At 43.3% G+C, this 19,546-nt stretch overlaps 1 protein-coding gene across 2 annotated transcripts in view; it reads left to right on the forward strand.

Annotated features, from left to right (window-relative positions):
* The window catches only part of DPP10 (dipeptidyl peptidase like 10), a 480,192-nt gene that overhangs the window by 290,088 nt on the left and 170,558 nt on the right, over positions 1-19,546 (forward strand). The window lies entirely within an intron of this gene.

Consider the following 19,546-nt stretch of genomic DNA (forward strand, 5'->3'; position numbering starts at 1 on the left):
CTGTAAAGAAACAGATGGTCAGAGCATATAGACCACTGTAGAAAAGGTGGATCCCGCTCTAAGATGACCCTGGCTGGGTATGGTATCAGACTTCAGCGCTGTAACGATCATGTGTAACACATCCCATTGTGACTCGCGTTGGGTTGCATTCTGCTGACGTCCCATTGTGGCACCCTGCTTCCTAGGGCTGTGTGAAACACCATCATTTTGTTTCGATGTCCTTTTAGCCATTTCCCACCTCCTGCCACTGGGCTGAGCTCCATGGGGCTGGCGGAGCTCATCGGGCTGCAGCCTGGCAGTGGGAGGCGAGCAGAGTCAGCACTACACTCCAGTTGGCGCCACCAGCCTCATAGAGCACAGCCCAGCAGCGGGAGGCAGGGAGAGCTGGGGCTGCGCTCCCCACCAGGCTGAGCTGCGCGGGGCTGCACAGCTGCTCAGAGCACAGCCCCGGCTCGCCCCTGCCTCCCACCACCGGGCTGCTTCAAAACTCGAAACGTTTCAAAACTTTTGAAATGTTTTGAGTGCCCTCATTTCATTTCAAAGCTGTTTTGATGCTTTTTGTGTTCAGCTCCTGGCTATTTAACATGGTTCAGAATGGCTTCAAGATAATTTTGGTGATGAAAATGCCCTCTAACCCCAGCCTCCACCAAGGTACTTTGTAGTTTTGTAACACTGTCAAATTGTATTACATTTTTCAGAGTCCCTGGACTAGACAGGAATCCCAATTTCTATTACTATAAAAAAATATACTTGACTGTACCCAAAATGTACAGCAGCAAACCTACACATTCTAATGTCTGGGGGAACTGATTGTAGGTGTAAAATGTAGATTGTGAGAAGCACTTCCACTGACTGTGCTCAGTGCAGGATGCAGGCCCAAGAGCTCATGAGTCCAGTTCAGACACAAGTCCCAGAAACCTTGGATCCTTTGTACATTTCCTCATAAAACAGGGCAGGAGCACTCAAAGTTTTCTAGTCCATGGAGGTAAGGAACTAGTTGGCCAGGGCATCTCAGATCCCAACAGCCTGCTGCCATGCAGGGCCAGGCCCACCAACATTGCCAGGGTGCCCTTTCCTCCATCCCTGTGCTGTATGTGCTCATGTTGCCAGGCCCTGTCTATACTTCGTGCTCCATCTGACAGTCCAGCTGCCCCCCCACATGGCTTCATGAGCCAAGGCAGGTGGGGGTAGGCCAGGCCCCCCAGCAAGGATTGGGGTGGGTGGCAATGACATTAATGATGGTGAAATCGAGGAACGTAGCACCCACTCTCTATCAGGGCAGGGGATGGGGAGTTGCGCAAGATGTGGGCATCATCCTTGTCAGCTGTGTTAAAGTCAGTCGGTCAGTCATGCCCCAGATGCCTGTGTTGTGTGTGGGTGTGTGCACTCCAGATGCCTAGGTTGTTTGTGTGAAGGCATCATACACACACGCACATGCACACGCGCGCACACACACACACACACACACACACACACACACGCACACAACCCTGGTATCACACACACACAGCCCAGGCATCTGGAACACATACACACAATCCAAGTGATCAGGGTACACCCCCAAACGCACAGGACCCAAGTGTCTGGGTTGCACTTACACACACACACACACACACGACCCAGCTGTCCAAGACACACACACGCACAACCCAGACATCCAGGGTGCATACACACAGGACCCAGACATCCAAGCACATGCACACACAGAGAACCCAGGCATCCAACATATAAACACACTTGGCAGGTGCAGGGTGCAATGGGAAGCCATGTATGGGAAAGCTGGCTGGCAGCTTGTGGCCATGTGGGTACATGCCATGAAGAGCCACTGCCACATCAGGTCCAGGTGGGCTGTCGTGATGTCCCTCAGCCTCCAGCGAGGCTCACACATGGCAGCCTGCAGGACCTGCCACAGCTCCTGGGTCTCCCTGTTTGGGTGCATGGACTGGGAAGTGAAGCCACATGCAAATCACAGCAGTAGGGGTTTGGGGGCATCATGACCTGTGCCCACAAGCCGATCGGGGTGGTTCGGCTGTTTAGCAATATTTGGGAATCTTTGGCAGCCCAGGGAGCGTGCAGGGCATGCTGGGAGGTGTGCGAGTCCCCACTACCTTCTGGTTTCGGCGTGTGTAGGCAGGCTCCAAGCCCTGGCCCGCCGAAGGGTTCTGCTTGCTCCTGACCTAGCTTCGGACATTTAGAGTAAAACTCGAAAGTTAGAGCAGTTCTGCCTTAGGCTTCTTGAACGCCTGTACTTAGCCTAAATGACTGCACTGATTAGCTGCTCAGAGACATCCAGTGGACAGCTGGTATGCAAATATAGCAAAGTCTGAATATGGAGGTTTTTCTGGTTTTAAATAAATTGTAGCATTGAATTATCTGGGAGAGTTTCTGCATTACTTTCAATACTATTATTTTTGTGTTACAGTAACATAACAAGTTCTGCAGCTAATATGACTGCCAGAATTTCAAAAGAACTACAGAAGAATTCATCCAGTGAACTACTAGTGCAGTTGAAAAAGACTTCATATCCATATATACACACACAGCCTAAAATAAATAAGCTGTGTGTAGCTAAAAGGAGAAGCACAATGCAGTTTATGTGTCAACTGAACTTATGCTTTGGAAAGATTTCAAATCTGAAGGGGGTTTTTTTCTCCACCCGTTCTTTTCCTTTTGTCACTGTTCACAGCTATCATGATCATCGCCATCAGCGGGAAGTATAGCAACTCAGGAAAGCTTTTTATGTCTATCTCCTTTGCTTGAAATAGATCAAAGGTGCTTCTAGTAGATATGTGCAGAAAACAGATGCATGCTGTCTGCAGGAGCTGCTTGTTCTGAGACTTCATCGTAGCTAGGACAGAGCGGTGTTCCAGATCTCCAAACCACACCTCATCAAGTTCAGCAGAGGTGACTAGCACCTACCAAGAATCAAGGAAGAGGTACATTTTCTTATGTGCACCACCTTTTTTTTTTAAACATCATAATACAGACTGACAGATACGGACAAAACGGAACAGAAAGTGAAGTCTAATAGAATATAAGGAAAACTGAATTAATTCTGTAATGAATATCCGTTACCTTTCCTTCTTCTAGAGGTTCACTCATCCATTCATAATATGCTGGCACGGGAGACTATCTTTGTCTAATGTAATAATTAAATAGAAAAAAAACCCAGTGTCCTGCAAAGTTGTCTTGGATTCAGGGTAACTGCTGTCACTCCTGAAAATATTGGCACATTGTCGTGCTGTCAGCAGAGATCATTTGCTTTAGGCAATGCGTGTGCATGGTTCTGATGCATATTTTGGCAGTGTCCTTGAAATCTAAGATGGCTCCAGAGCATGGCTACTCTCACAATCATTTTATTTGTTCAGAACTTAGGATCCAAGGCTAAGTACAGATGGAATCAATCCAATCTTCACAGATATCTCTAAGCTGCGTAGATTGAACCAATAATGAACTGAATTCACATTCAATTTTCACTTGGGAAAGGTAGGTACAGGCCTGTATTGGCCCAAGCCAGAGGGCAGCGGGTGCTCGATCATGCCTCCCAGCCTGCTGGCCATTGCCAAGCCCAACCCAGCCCAGTGGGGACCATCCCTGATTGGCTCCCCAGCACATGCCCCCAACAACTTTTTTTCCCCCCTGCAGGGGTACTGCCCCCTGAGCCAGGCATCTATCCACAAGTGGGGCAGCCCCATGGCTTGGGGGCTTCCCCTGGTCTGGGGTCCCCCAGCCTCGGGCTACTCTGCCCTGAGGAGCCAAGGGGAATGCTTCCCCGCTCCTACTTGCAGTGACTGCAGACCCAAGCCACCCGGCCACACTGGGGAGAGGATGGAGATGATTGCCCTCAGCTCCCCTGGGTCAGGGCAGCCTCAGGCCAGGGGACCCCAGGCTGGGCTGGGGGAAGCCCCACAAGGCACTGGGCTCCACCCAGTAGCCCCTGGCCCAACTGCATGGGTAGACATCTGGCTCAGGGGAATCCTCCTCACCTCCCACCTTCAGTGGCAGTGGAAACAAGCCACCCAGCCACGTGGGGGTGGTTCCCTTCAGCTCCCTATGGCAAGGCAGACCACAGCTCAGTGGCTGGGTCTGGGGCACAGGGGCTCTGTTCCCCTGCCTGCCCCTTGCACTGCCCCATAAGGCTGAGAGGTGCAGGCTTGGAAACAGGGCAGAGGCTTTGCACTTCAGCTCTGTGACAGCCCAGGGGCAGGGCTAGCTAGGCATTGGGCTGGGGCAACAGACTGTGAGCCATGTTCTAGTGGGCCACCCTGGGAGAAAGGGTTAGTGGTAGGGGGGTGGCTGTAAAGCATCCTGGGATGTTGGAGGACTGCAAGGTAACTTGACTCAAGAGGGGATCTGGGACAGAAGTTTGATAAACCAGTTTAACCTAAATCAGTTAAGCCTGGTATTACATCTATTCCGTTTTATCTTAAATCAGGTGTGGCCGTTTTGCAACGGGTCCGTGTGCCCTGAACTTCTGTTCTGTTACAGGTTTAAACCAGTTTCCTGTCACTTGTATGGGTGTATGTGTAATTTCTGTCCCTAGCCTAAAAGCTTGCTCCTGCTCCCATTGAATTCAGTGGCTTAACTTCAGTGGCCTTTTGTGTACAACACACAGATAAAGGAGCAAAATAAATAATTTTGACTCTTAAGCATTCATGGTCGATCAGAGTTATTCTGGGACTGGATCCTCCTGAAGGCAAAGCAAAAAGATAAACGAGAAATTTACTTGACAAGACATTGCACCTGAAGTCAGCCTTCTTGCATTATGATAATATGAAGTCACTGGTGTGTGTGAGCCATCCAAAGTCACCCGTGATCTTGCAGTTCCTGCATTACCTGAATAGCCGTGGAGGCTGGTTGAATTATGCTTCAAACTACTCATGAACCTATGCTACCCATTCAGGATTTATACAAACTTTAGTCATTTCCAGCCATTCAAACACAGTCTTGCACAAAGAAGGATTTTTGTAGAAGACTGAAGAATAGAAATAAAGCAGGTGATTGTAAGGGAAAAATAGAAATAGTTATTTCTTCTATTTTTATTCAGTCACTATGTTCATCCAAGAGAACAGAATCTCTGCTACAGAGCAGAGAAGTTTATATGACACAAATTAAGAATTGTCAGTTTAAAAGGAGGATCAAAAAATTAAGATTTCAGAAATTGTTTTAACCCAAAACTGCCATCATGAAAAGCTAAAATTGGCATGTTTTGCACCTGGTCTTTCGAGTTAACTATGTAACAGAACCAATGTGCTTTGTTTAGTAAGTTGGGAGCAGGGGACCCTTAAAAGCTATTACATCCTAAACTGCAAAAGCTTATGTTAGTGTGATTCATTCCTTGAGGGATATTTCTGAATCCCCCAAACAGCTCTTAACATAGTGGAAAAAATAAGTAAAATCAATCAGGATGACAAGATGTTACCCCCTTTTTTTTTTTTTGGATTAACAGTGGTCTTCAGTATAAAAAGGTTGCCATGGTTACCCTACTTTAATATAGTAGTGGTAGTAATTCTGGAAAAAATAACTAGGTGTTTTTATCAAGGATGGATAAATTCACATATTTGATGGGATGGGGTTGGACACAGTGCAGCAGTCCAGCAAAAAGTCAAATCCTAATGGACCAAATAATGTTTTGGGTTTAATACAGATTCGTGGTGAGGTGAGTGCAGTGGTAGTGAGAGCAGAAATTTGTTCAGTATCTTTACTTCTCAGTGGAATCTCAATATTTTTACAACTGTAGGACCAAAGTGTTGCATTTAGACAGTGGTTTCCGTATTACAAACGTGCTCTGGACCACTGCGAAAAGAAGGAACGGAGATGTTCTCTGCTTCTGACTCTTCCTTCTTTTGGTACACTCAGAGGGCAGTCCAGCAATTTGCTTGAGTGTTTATGAGAATTTCTTATCACCCCCAACCCCTCTTGATATAAATGGACACATGGGAATGCTCTACTAGACTGTTCAGCTTTGAGGGAGGAGTTCTTGTGAGGTCTTGAGTAAATGTAGTTTTGACAGATACACTATGAGCTACAACATGTAGAGTGCTTCTGAAAACAACAAACCTCTTTAATAGACCCCTTTTCTATTAAAAATGCAGTTTTGCTGAAATCTGTCTCTACCAAGATTTTGCCAACATTTAGTTTTGGAGAAGAAATGAAAAAGTTCCAAGAATTTTGAAAACAAGGACATTTGTGGAACAAAAGAAAAGGTGCTTTTTTCATTTCAAAAAGACTTGCTTCTATTTTTAAAAGTGATGCAATATGAATTATGGCGCATGCGATTCAAAAACTGTTTTATTAAAATGAAACTAGCACAAATTATTTTCATTAATCTAATCTGTTTGGGACTTTTCCAGAACAAAGGATTAAGAAATGTTGGGGTGTCGTACTGATCTACATGTGCCCTCCATGGCTCAGTTGTTACTGCGCCGTCATTCAGTACTTGGTTTAAGAAGTATTAAATGACGACGCAGTCACAGCCATTACTGCACCGTCCCGGTGGCACATGGATTATTTTTAGGAGCTATGTCGCAGTAGCAATGCGCTATAGCAAGGTAGCTCAATGCTACAGTGACGTAGTGTTGGCGTCATGGTGTGTGCCTGCTGAAAGCATGTCTCCATAGTGCATCGCTACGGTTATGTAGCGTTATGTGTAGACACACCCATTGAAAACGAAACCAGATTTGAAATCTTGAAATCTTTGCAGAATGGAATTTCCATCCTCTTCTCAGCTATGCACACATGCATTTCCCCCTCCTCCACATGTGTATAAAAGTCAGTGATAATCTCAGTGTAAGAAATTGTTCTGATTGGTTGAAATAGATATGAGCCTGGTATTGTGAGAATAGAAAACCCTAAGAAATTCTGCAGGGTTTGATTATTGCGTTTTGTGTTTGTTTAATAAGGCTAGACAAGTGTCTGAAAACTCAGCGTGAACTGTCAGGGGACTATTCCAAATTATTTTTTATTTTCTCAGGCATCTTTGGGATGGGCGAGCTGTTTGATGTTTCTGCTGTTCTCTGTTCTTTCCTGTTTTCTCCCTTCTGTTGATTCCATATTAAAAAGATAAAATTTGCAAGAAATATTTTATAAAATGTTGTCCTGTTGCATCTTTTTTTTTCTTATTGAAATTTTAGAAAGTATTTTAAAATGTTACACTTTCATTTTGACCAAAATCTCTCTGTCCTCACCAAAACTTTTTGTGGTTGGTGCATAAACTGGATGATACTTTTATGGAAAACTCAGTATTTTGAGTTTTCTTTTACCTGATGTTTTTATGAGAAAATTACTCAAATTCAGTGTTTCAGTCTCTTCTGATTCATTGTGCTACTCCTCCAATATTTTACTCTCCCTCACCTATATTTCTCTGTTCTCCTACCAACAAGTGTATAGAACAAATCTCCCACCCTGTTCTTCCCATTTCTTGTGGCTCTTTTCTGGCTTCCTCTCCAATTGCTCACCTTCCCCCTTCTTACCCAGAATGTTCATTTTTTTCTTGGCAAAGGTGAGGCATGTGGATATCTGAAACCCACATGTATTTAATGTGGTGCTTTCTTCTCATCTAGTAGTAGTTAATGACTCTACTGCCATCTTGACTAAATGATCCGTCTCCATTAGCCAAGATAATACAGAGATGTCAGCCTCTACATGTGACCCATGCACCATTAAAAGGGTGTGCAAGTGCCTCTGCATGGTTGTGCATTACAATAAATTCTGGTCCCCTCATCTTCTCCTCCCATCCAGCTGAATGCACTGATTTATTTTAGTTTCAGACTGGGAATTATATTAATTATAATATTTATATTTCACAGCTTGATCTCTCCCAGCTCCTGATCTGCTTCAACACCCCTTTATCCTTCATTCCAAGCATTCTCTCCCATATAGCTTCTTTCTTCTTTAAGTATTGTCTTCCAACTACTATCCCTAGATACTGATCTGCCTATTGCCTCGTTGCTGAATCAACATTGCCTCTGATTCCTTAGACATCTCTAATATTTTTCTTTTCTTGTACAGCAGCACTTCTAAATCCTATCCCCCCATATTACTGTCATCTCTCACCTTTACTATTTTCTTTGTGTGTTGTATCTTTAAATTTCTTAGAAGCAAGGCTGCCAGATTTGATTCCTCATAATACTGAGTAGAGAACATGCCTTTGGCAGTTGAACTCCTTTGCCCCTAAAATAACCTTTGGTATCATGGCACTGCAGTGTCGCATTCACACTACACTGAATGTAAAGAGTTTAGCTACTGTGTTGTTTCTACAGCCACATTGTTCTAAGCATGGCAGTGTAACAATAAATGAAAGAAGCAAACAAAACTTCTTGTCTTTGTAGTCCAGAAGGTAAAGAAGATAAAACTTTCCAGATTGGATCATGGTCAACAAAAGTCATTTGTTTGGCTTAATACAGCGTCATTTATAAGCCAAGTCATTAATTTATTTCCTTTCCCTAGACTATAGGAATCTGTCATGAGCCTTCTGCTCAGTCCCAAACTCATGTAGTTTCTTATGCTTATAATTGGTTTTAAAATCCATTGGCCTAGCCCTACAAGCCTACTATACCCACAGCAACTGTTGCTTTCACTGAAAGTTTTAGGGTATGTAAGTCAGGATTGGATCTCACATGAAGAAAAGGCTACAATTTGATGGTTAATAATAATGATTTATTCATCTTGTTATTGATAAACCTTTCTACTTGGCTAATGATAATGTTAGGCTGTTAGCACCATCAGTGTGCTTAACACTTTGCCAAGTATGTTGCATCAAATAGTTCTGTGAAAATAAATCTTCAAACCACAGACGATAAGGTATGATTTTCATAAGCACCTATAGGACTACAATGCCAATCAGACTGTAATATGTTTTAGATTATTTTGAAAATTATTCTACTCGTTTTCCAATTAAGGCATATCAGTAATTATACCTTGTGATTGCATATTGTATAGTTTCTGCCCACTCTGGGTAAAACTATAGGAATCAAACTGAATATTACTGGTGGAGGGTCCTTGGTTATAAAATACTTTTCTAGAAACCCCAGGGAAATCAATTTAAAAAAGAGATTAAACATTACATTTTTTCCCAAACCAAATAAAGAAATTCATGGATCCATTGCACTGCGGAGGGACTCGTGAATGAACCTACTAAATAACCCAAACCATTTAAGCCTTTGAGTTTTCCTTGGAAGACTACTATTCAATTCCTGACCTGATTGACTATTGATGGTTTATGGAAATTAATAAGACTGGCGCACTCTTTAAAAACTGCCTTGCTCTTAGCTGTCATACTGTAGTTCAAGGATAACACTCTGTGTCAGTTTTAATACACCCTGTGCAAGTTGTTTCTTTGGTAGTATTTGAGTGTGTCTACACATGCATTTATGCCAATTTAAATTACTGTGCAGTAAGTGGGAATAGGCCAGCATCTATACCTGCAGGTGACCTGGGACTAAATTTACTCCCAGGTCAGATAAGCCTGCCATGTTCCCCTGTGTCCACTGGGGGGGAGCTCCAGCCTCTGGCCACATGGCTGCTAGCACTTGGGACCAACTTTAGTCCCAAATTGGAGCCAAGAGAGGCAGCCAGCCAGGAGCCCTGGGGCTGGGCTCAGGCCAGCTCCCTAGTGGCTGGGAAGATCCAGCAGGGAGGCCCCCCTGGGTTACTGTGCAGTAACACATCTACACGTGCATTACTGTGCATGATGCAGGTATCAAATTTATACTCAAGTCAGCATAAGTTGCCATATTTACTGAGCAGTGTGGGCATGCACATGTAGACGTGTGCCCATACTGCACAGTGATTTCAGTTATTACGCAGTAAATGCGCATATGTAAACAGGCATTTTATTAATCATAGATGTTAGGTATTTCTACCTGATTTTTTCCAGTGGAGTTATTTATTTATTTATTTATAATCTTTTGGTCAAAATGTTTGTGATAATCTGCTTCATCAGGAGCTGTTAAGGAAAAAAAATCACGTGATTGAATTATAACTGTAGTTATTTTAAGAGTCGCCTACATAGAACTGGAATGTGCAAAGACAAAATTTGTAATTTCTAAGTAATGCTAACCTTGAAGTTGACATTTCTTTTATATAGAAGTGATTGCAGCTGCAGATACTGTGTAAATGGCATCTTATGCAAAGTGAAAGTTTAATTATAAAGGGGAACGTCAGTTGAATATTTCTGTTTGATTAATAATCTATCAGCAGATAACATCTCATTTGAATTTAAACAGAGGTAGTATAATGGATGTTGAAACCTTACTGTCAGTTAAAAAAATGTGGCAAGGAACTAAGCTTTCTTTTTCTATGTTTCTGTCATTTGTGTATGGGCCGTGATTTCTGCACTGATTTCTACTATACAAAAAGGCTTTGAGCAGTGATTCTTAACCAGGATTAGATGAGATCCATTTAAGGGTGTATGGGGTGCTGCACAATATTGATATTGTTAGGTGTGACTCACAAGGTAAACCTGGAGACTTCAAATAAGAATCCATAAGGTCAAAAACATTCTGACCTGTCGTGGGCTTTTTAGGTTCTTTGCAACAGAAGAATGTTTCTATTATAGTCAAGAAATGAGGAGAAACTAAGCTGACACTTTCTACATGGTCGCTTGAGACTAATGAGGAGTATCTTAAGTCTGAAAAGGTTTAGAATCACTATCTTAGAGCACAGAAAAGTTGGTCAGAATATAGGTCATGAGGCTGTCGCACAGCTCTTCAATGGACATGTTTATACAAGACACTAAATGCTCAGTAAATTCATTCCACTGTGCATTAGCACATCACAGCAAAAGCCATACTACTGCACTAGTGTGAAGTTGAAGTAGTCTACTGTGCATTAGTGTCACTTAAAAGGCATGTCCCGATGCTACTGCACAGTAGTGCCAGTTACTGTGCACTTAGTTATTACCTATCATTACAGGTACTTAATGCGCAGTAACTACAGCACATTAATGCACATGTAGATGTGCCCACTATACTGCAAAAGCAATGTGTTCATTGTCCACTAATGCCCACTAAGACGTATTAAAAGTTGCAGTCAGTGATGCTGAATGTTGTTTCTCTGTCTCAGCTACCCTCAATGTCACTGAAGTTTAAAGAACTCAAGTATCCCAAATCCACGGGGCCCAGTTCTCCTTTGATTCACAACTGTGTGCATCAGAGCTAACTGCCCCAAACTCAAACAGAGTGCATAAGTTTTATGCCAGTTATGCAAATACACCAAACTGTGATTTAATATAAGAAAGGTTTCCATAATGTTCCATCTGTTTTAAGATGAAGGACTTGTTTCTGTCCACTATCTCTAGATTTTAAGTTAATAAAGGCTGTACATTATCTTCCCTTAGCTATAACCTTAAGACCCTAGTTGATTACAAATGGGACTTTGGCCATCTGCTCACTGGCTTTTTGTCAGACGTCTACTAATGGCTCAGCACATTGAAAGGAGGCCTAGTCCAGTATTAAGCTGGGTAACTGTCTTAGTTTTCTATCTTAGCAAAACACTTAGAAAATATACCCAGAATGTACTCAGCAGGTTATTAAGTCACTATACAAAATGGCTTTGATGTGCACAGACTGTGTGTTTAACTTCACACTCTTTTAGGATAGGAATTAAGAAGACCACTAGACCTAACTAGCCATTCCAGGAGTTGTTACTGCCTTCTTTGTGACAAAAGAAACGCAAAAATCTCGAACTCTTGGTTCCAAAATGATCTTTTATTAGACCAACTGAGAAATTGCAAAAAAAAAAAAAAAATCAGACCAACACAACCACCACACACTTCCTTGTGACAAGTTATTTAGCAGAATTCACAGATTTGTTGGAATCTGACAATGCAGCACCATAAGCACTTCTGCTGTGGCCTTGAAATTACAACCTCTGGGCTGTAAACCCTGTGCTTTAGTGCCTGCACTACCCCAGTCCCTGAAGTTGTTGACACAATGTAAGCAATACATTTTGGAGTGAGGCACTGGGATTAATCCTCTTCCTCTTAACAAAGGAAATCAAGAAGTAACGTATGATTTTGACCCCCAAATGATCAGTGCTTGGCTTGACATCTTCACGAGAAAAACCTTCCTCAACACCAACCATGCATTGAATCAAATATTGACTTAAATAAAGTGAGTCACTTCCTTAATAATCCAAGCTGCTTAAGCTTTTTGGTTTTCGTTGGTGGGCTTCCATGCAAATACTGATCTAGCTCAATATTGCTGGTTTAAGATATTAATAGGATTTCAGCCGTACATACCTCAGTTAACAGGGTCACAGCATATACACTTTGTAAGTGTGTGTTCTCTATTCTGCTTATTCATGATGTTTGTAAAAACAATAGGGTCCACTTCCATTACAGGAAAAAATATGAAAAAGAACTAAAGTTTAGCATAGAGAAGTATTATATTTGTAGTTGTTAATCTTGATATTCTGAATTATACTCATCATTTTAGGACTGTTTGTAGGGACAGGTTATTGCTCCTAGAAATAATAAGTGTTTCTGGAATTGGCTTATTTAGCAGAACATTTATACATCTCAAATTGCTGGTAACTTACACTGCCCTTATGATAATGCTTCTGAATCTGAACCTTAGGACATTAGTATTTTTACTTTAAAAAAACGCGTTATAGCAAATCTGTATGGCACTTTTTTACGGTTAAAACTGAAATAGAACCCATATAAGTTTTGAAATGTATGGCTGAACTGACAGTTCAAAGGAATAATGTGATGTTACTGAATGTGAGGACTAAGGGGGAAAAAAACCCTAACAACTTTGCAGTAGGGGATTGATGTCCATTATAGAAAATAGATTTTTTTAAATTGGTATTCTGTACATTTAAGAGAGAATATATTTTTGCTCATGCATAAATTGCTTCTGAACACATTTCAAAAAGCCAATCTTAATCTCAGCAATGAACACGTCAAAAATTAAATTAATATCTTCAAGGAGGAGAAATATGGTATAGAATAGCGGCATCCACTCTTGCTACTATAATTATGGCTTGTCAGCATTTCTATAAGAACCCTATTTTTGAGAGGTTTTTAAACCTGTTTCACAACAAAATTTAGTGCAGCTTGAAACCTGGCAGGCAACGTCTCTAAAGGAATTTCTTTTTAAATACCACATTGAAATCAACTGACTTTTTTTCTGTGCACAATAGGTCACAATAAAGTTGACTACTGAGATTCTCCAGAAATACTCCACTTTATTTATGAACAAGATTTGTATTAGCTTACAGTGTACAATAATTATGGTTGTTATTTAAATGAAGAATATCTTTCTCCACTGACAATATCACCCATTGGGATATGGACCCTGCTTTGTCCTATATCTGCTGAGTAGTAGGAGTAAAGGACATAAGAAGCTTTTCATGTGGGTCCTGGCTCATCTTTAACTACTAAAATTGAACATAAAGTTTGTACTACTTTTCATCCTATTTCCTAGGCAAATCCTACCAATAGCTGTCTGCATTATGGATTTTGCTTTTCTTAGCAATCTGGGTAACTGTGTTAGGACTAAAATCTGGCCGTTAATTTCAGCGGACCATTCTCATGAATGAGGAATCATTGTTTCAATCATGTCTTACACGGGAAGGATCTGGTTGTATAGAGCAGTGACAGAATTATGGCCCCAGAATATACCAGCTACTTGATGAAAGTTATCCTCGTAAATGGAAAATCTAGAAACTATTTAATTAATGAAGGTTTAGATTTTGAAAAATTAAGCAAAACCATTAACACTTATAAGAAATTCTTAAATGTGTATTTTCAGCAGTTTTCACGGTATGTCATATTGCAGTGCCTTGATACAAAGAAATAATAAATGACCAAAAATGTAAAGGTGAGAATTTTCTACTGTTCCCCTTTTATTTCCCCTCTATTGATTTCTTTTATATTGAAATGGATTTTTTGGATACAGTTAGCATATCTGCATCCAGATTTTTCTTGTTATTTTAGTAATAAATACTACTTCTTGCCATATCTTCTGGCAGAGATAACAAATGCAATGCAAAGTCTAATTGCATTTAATAATGGTGCATAAATAATAAAAGTGTAGTAATTGTTTCAGTAAATTACAAAAATAAATGTGATTCAAATATCCAAGTGAAGAAGTAGCCAGAGAGGACGTAATAATTTTAGAAGAAGATTGAGAACTGTTAAATCAAAGTACAGTATTGAAGATAAATTTTACTTTTCTGTTTTCCAAAAAAAAGACACTTATTCTTTCTTCCTCTGAATTAGTCTTGATTCAGTGAGGTATATAGAAAAAGTGGGGAAACTAAATTGGGAAGCTCCACCAGTGTCAGCAGTGAAGTATTTAGCTGTGTTAGTGCAAAGTCAGGCAGAAGGTAAGGCAGGGTGGCACCTCAGAGACTAACTGGTTCAAAGGCTTGAAGTTGCAGCAAAGTAGGTTTAGACTGGATATCGGGGAAAATGTTCTTCACTGTTAAAACAATGGAATAGGCTGCCTAGGGAAGTTGTGGCCTCTCTATCACTGGAGGTGTTCAAGAAAAGGTTGGAAAGCCACTGGTTGGGGATGATATAGGTGTACTTATGCCTATGTTCTGTTGTGGGTATTTCTCATGCCTCTGGGCCTTGCCAGTTCCTTCCTACCCCTCCTCCACTTTCACCTACATGTGACAGTGTTTTTATGCCATCCTCAGAGGGTGCTGGCTGCAGCCAAGGCTGAGGATTTTTACTAAAGTGTGCGAAAGCTCCTGCTGGGACATAAGCTGAATGTTTCCAGCTACAGGGTCTTGCCCCTCTGCTCAGGGTCAGACTGATAGCCTTATTAGGGATCAAGAAAGAATTTTACCTCATAATCAGTTTGGTATGAGCTGTCTGGGTTTTTCCCTTCCTCTATAGCAGGGGGCATGGCCCTCTACCTGGGTCTCTTCACCCAGCCCCAGAAAGTTCATAGAATCAAAGAAGTTGGGTCAGAAGGGACCTTGTAGATCTTCAAGTCCAACCCCCTGCCTGGGCAGGAGAAAAACTAGGCTCAAATGACTCCAGCCAGGTAGGCATCAAGCCTCTTCTTAAAGACCCCCAGGGTAGAAGCCAGCACCACTTCCCTTGGAAGTTGGTTCCAGGTCCTAGCTGCCCTGATCGTGAAGTAGTTCTTACGGATGTCTAATCTAAACCTCCTCTCTAATAACTTGTGGCCGTTATTCCTTGTCATGCCAGGGGGCGCTAGGGGAAACAAGGTCTCTCCCAACCCCTTCTGGTCCCCCCTAGTGAGTTTATAGATGGTCACCAGGTCCCCCCTCAGCCTTTTCTTGTGAAGGCTGAACAGGTTCAGGTCCTGCAGTCTCTCATTGTAGGGTCTGCCCTGTTGTCCCCGAATCATGCAGGTGGCCCTCCTCTGGACCCTCTCAATGTTGTCCACATCCCTCCTGAAGTGGGGCGCATAGAACTGGATATTGTACTTCAGCTGCGGCCTGACCAGTGTCCCATAGAGGGGGAGGATCACCTCCTTGGCCCTGCTTGAGATGCACCTGTGGATGCATGACAAGGTCCGGTTAGCCCCGCCAGCCGTGACCTCGCATTGTCGGCCCATGTTCATCTTGGAGTCAATAATGACTCCAAGATCCCTTTCTGCCTCTGTGCTCTCAAGAAGGGAGTTTCCCATCTTATGAGCGTGCTGCTGGTTACTGTTGCCCAAGTGCAACACCCTGCACTTGTCAGTACTGGAACACATCCTGTTTTTTTAGCCTACTCCTGTAACCTATCCAGGTCTTGCTGCAGTCTTTCTCTCCCTACTAACGTGCTCACCTCACCCCAAATTTTGGTATCATCAGTGAATTTAAACAGGGTGCTTTTCACCCCGTCGTCCAAATCGCTGATAAAGAAATTGATCAGCATGGGCCCAAGGACCGAACCCTGGGGGACTCCGCTGCCCACTTCTCCCCAGGTCGAATATGACCCGTCCACCACCACCCTCTGAGTGCAACCCTTCAGCCAATCTGCAATCCATCTGACTCTGTAGGCATCAGTGCCACAGTCGCCTCATTTTTTAATGAGGATGGAGTGGGAGATGGTGTCAAAGACCTTGCTGAAGTTGTACATTAACAACTTCTTACAGATGCAGGTTGTTGGCTGCCATGGTTCCCCTGCTTTTCTTGTGGCAAGTTAGGATGTTATGTCTTGCATTGTGTCAGGGTTGACAGCAGTTTTTGTGAAGAGTTCAGGTGATGGATATGTAGAGGATGATTTTGCCTCAAGCAGGGTACTGGGCTAGATGACCTCTGGAGGTCCTTCCCAGCCCTACTTCTCTAAGTTTCTATGATTCAGAGAGACATGAGCTTTCGTAGGCAATACCATACTTTGTGAGATGCTAGTACAGGGGTGGGCAAAATACAGCCCATGGGCCACATCTGGTCTGTCAACTGACTGGATCCAGCCCACAGCTGCTCCTGCAGTGCTCTGCATGGAGCCAAGCCCCACCCGCTCCTGTCGGGGCAGCTCACACTGCGCTACTACCTACTGCCACGAGCTCTGGCCCTGATCTGCACATGCAGCTTCCAGCAGGGCTGTTCCCAGTGCTGCTCTGCCTCCCTTGCCTCTAGTGAGAGCTACCTGGCTGAAGCTTCCCCCCACCCCACCTGGAGCATTGCAGCAGGGAAAGAAGTGGGAGGAAGACACGCTGCTCAAGGCAAGGGAAGCAGAGCAGCACCCAACTGGCTACAGCCACACCAGGAACAGTCCTGCTGGATGCTTCATTTCCTGGCTGTTCTGCTGTATTTGCGTCCAGTGACAGCTCCTGCTCCTGCTCCTGCTCCTGCTCCTGCTCCTGCTCCTGCTCCTGCTCCTGCCCCTGCTGCACGACTCCAGGTGGGGGGAAGCTTCAGCTGAGTGGCTTCTGCTGGAGGTGAAGGTAGAAGAGCAGCACCCAGCCAGCTGCAGCCTTACCAGAAGCTGTGCACTGGCCGCAGCCAGAGACGAGCCAGTGGGCATGAGGGGAACACAGTATGGCCTCTGCCAGGTGGGGCTCAGCCCCATGCAGAGCACTGCAGAGCCAGCTGCGAATTGCGCTGCCTGGATGAGCTCTGGTGCACATGCCCCCTGTCTCCCCCTGCCTCCCCTCACCCCAGATGTCTCCTGGAACCTAGTCTCAAGGCAGCCCCCCCGACACACACCCATACACCCTCCCCAAACTACCCTTACAAAGTAGGGCATGCAGGAAAAGGATCAGCTTCTCTTGCCCTTCCCATTCCCAAGCACTGTTCTTTGCCTGCCCATAGGGAGTTTTGGTGAGTTGTTGTGGTGGGAGGGGGGGAGGAGCATGGCAGCTCATCAGATGTCTGTATGTGACCCAAATAATTGCCCATCTCTGGCTACTAGGCTATTGCCTAGGAAAACTTCTTCTGAACCAGTTAGTCTCTAATGTGCTATCCTGCCCTTCCTCCGGCATAATATTGGTGTAAAAGTAACTGATATGGGAAAAAAGGTCTTTGAAAAGCAGAATGTTATTAAATTAAATGGAGCTACTCACAAGTTTGCTGTTAGGCATGTATTGAAATACTTTGTTGAATCAGGATTTTGCTTTAATGTGAATGTGTCAAAAATGAACAGAAGAGTTTGATCTGCAGGTGTGCCTTCTATAGTTTGTTCCAGTTAATTAAGCCAGCCAAGAGTACTCTTCATTAGGACACAAAAGTGCCATTTTCTATACAGAAATTCTAGTTGTTTAGAGTTTCTGTTGACTCTATAATCGTGCAATAAGACAAGATTAATCAGAAAATTAAGTATAATCAGGAAATCTAAATGCTGTTTGCTTAGCAACTGCCTGAGTTGAGTCTTGTTGTAAGACCTAAATTAAATAGGAAAATGCTGTAACATTATCTCCTGTCTTCAGTGTGTGAAGTCTGGAGCTATCTCCACTATGAAGTGGAGCTCCTTAATATCTACTGGGAAATCATATTAGCTGTAGAAGCATTGGAAATTCTCAGGGAGAATATGGCCTCCCAGGTCACTAAGTACAGTGTCATCCCTGCCCCCCACCTCGGCCTTTCCCCTTTGATCAGTTGTTCTGAAGTTGTTGGCCTTATTTTTTCGTTGGGCTTTCCCAACTTTGGGATTATCTTGCTGCAAGACTGGGAAACTATGTCCAACCAAGTTTTTTTTTTTTGTTGTTTTCCTTATACATGTCTGCCAAAAACAGTGACATTTGAGAGATTAAAGAGCAGCACCGTGCTTATACTGAAATATTTACCTCTTCCACTCTCTCTGAGCAAATGGACAAGAACAGTAGAGTCTTTGGTTATTTACCCTCACAGCCAGGCATGGATGGAAGTGTAGCAGTGCAGCCTTCTCTAGCAATCCTGGAAGAAAGGTAAAGAGAAAAAGGAGAAAGAAACAAAAGTCAGAGAATGGAGGAATAGAGGAAGACAAAAGAGAAGAAGAGAAGTGAGGCTTATAGGAAAAGTCTGAATATATTGATATTAGAAATGTGAGGAAATTAGTACAAACAACAAAAAGATAAATGGATTCAGAAAAATTTCCCCCCTCCCTTTGCAGAGGTGAAAGAATAGAGACATAACTTGAATATTATAGACCAGACTGGTAAAAGAAACAATTTACTAGAGGTGATAATAAGGCAGTCAAGCAGCAGGCATCTTGAAGGTAACACCATAATGCATTCATAAAGAGATATCAGGCTAAAAGGTTAAGTGTTGTTGTTTTGTCTTTTTTAGACTACAGCGATAATTTGGGTAGCCAAAGGAACATGAGGACACATTTAGTCTCTTTCCACTTGAAGTTTTGTCAGGCCTCTGGCAGACGTTGCTTCCATCAAGCAACAGGCGATATCACTCAATGCATCATGGGCACGGACAAAAGTGCAGCTCCCCTCTGTAACCGAGAAGGTTTTGCAGGGAGTGTTTGAGTTCAACGGTCCCCCAGACCAAACAGAAGTTCACTGTTGGTTCCAGGGTGGAGAGGAATCCAGCTGCTGGCTGCAGCCTGTAGCTGCTTTCCCCTAGCAGTGACCCTTCCTCCCCCCCCCCAGCCTATCCATTTTCAGAATGGGAGGAGGAAAAGGGAGCAGTGGGAGCTCATATTAGGGTTTCCCCAGCCAGCACTGGAGGGTGGGTTGTGTGAATTAGAGCCCCCACCTCCCAGATCAGAGGGGCTCCAATACACCCGCCCCACCCTCCAGCAGAGACTGAGAAAACCCCAGATTGAACTATCTCCTCTCCCTTTCCCCCCTCCCATTCTGTAAACAGCTTGAGGCTGGGGGGTGGCACAGACAGAAGTTACAGAAGATGCTGTATTTTGAAACGTCTCCATCTGCACCCTCATGGAATGAGGACTCTTGCATTGAGGGTTCAGATTTTCACCCAACTGGCCATTTTTGAACCAGTCCGCAGCTGTGCACTTGTGTTCGGTTACAGATACAGACCACTTTCTGTGGCCAGATCAAGTGACAACTGTCACTTTTCTGTGCCCCATGTGACCTGCCTGATGTTGAAATAACCAATTAATTGCACAACACCAGTGATGTATGTCAGGGGTCAGAGAGTTTGCATAGTGTAGCGAGACAAGGTTCTTTGGGTAAATAGA

The sequence above is a fragment of the Crocodylus siamensis genome, chromosome 4 (assembly GCF_052110815.1).
Source record: "Crocodylus siamensis isolate JL-2025a chromosome 4, ASM5211081v1, whole genome shotgun sequence".
Taxonomy (NCBI): Eukaryota; Metazoa; Chordata; order Crocodylia; family Crocodylidae; genus Crocodylus; species Crocodylus siamensis.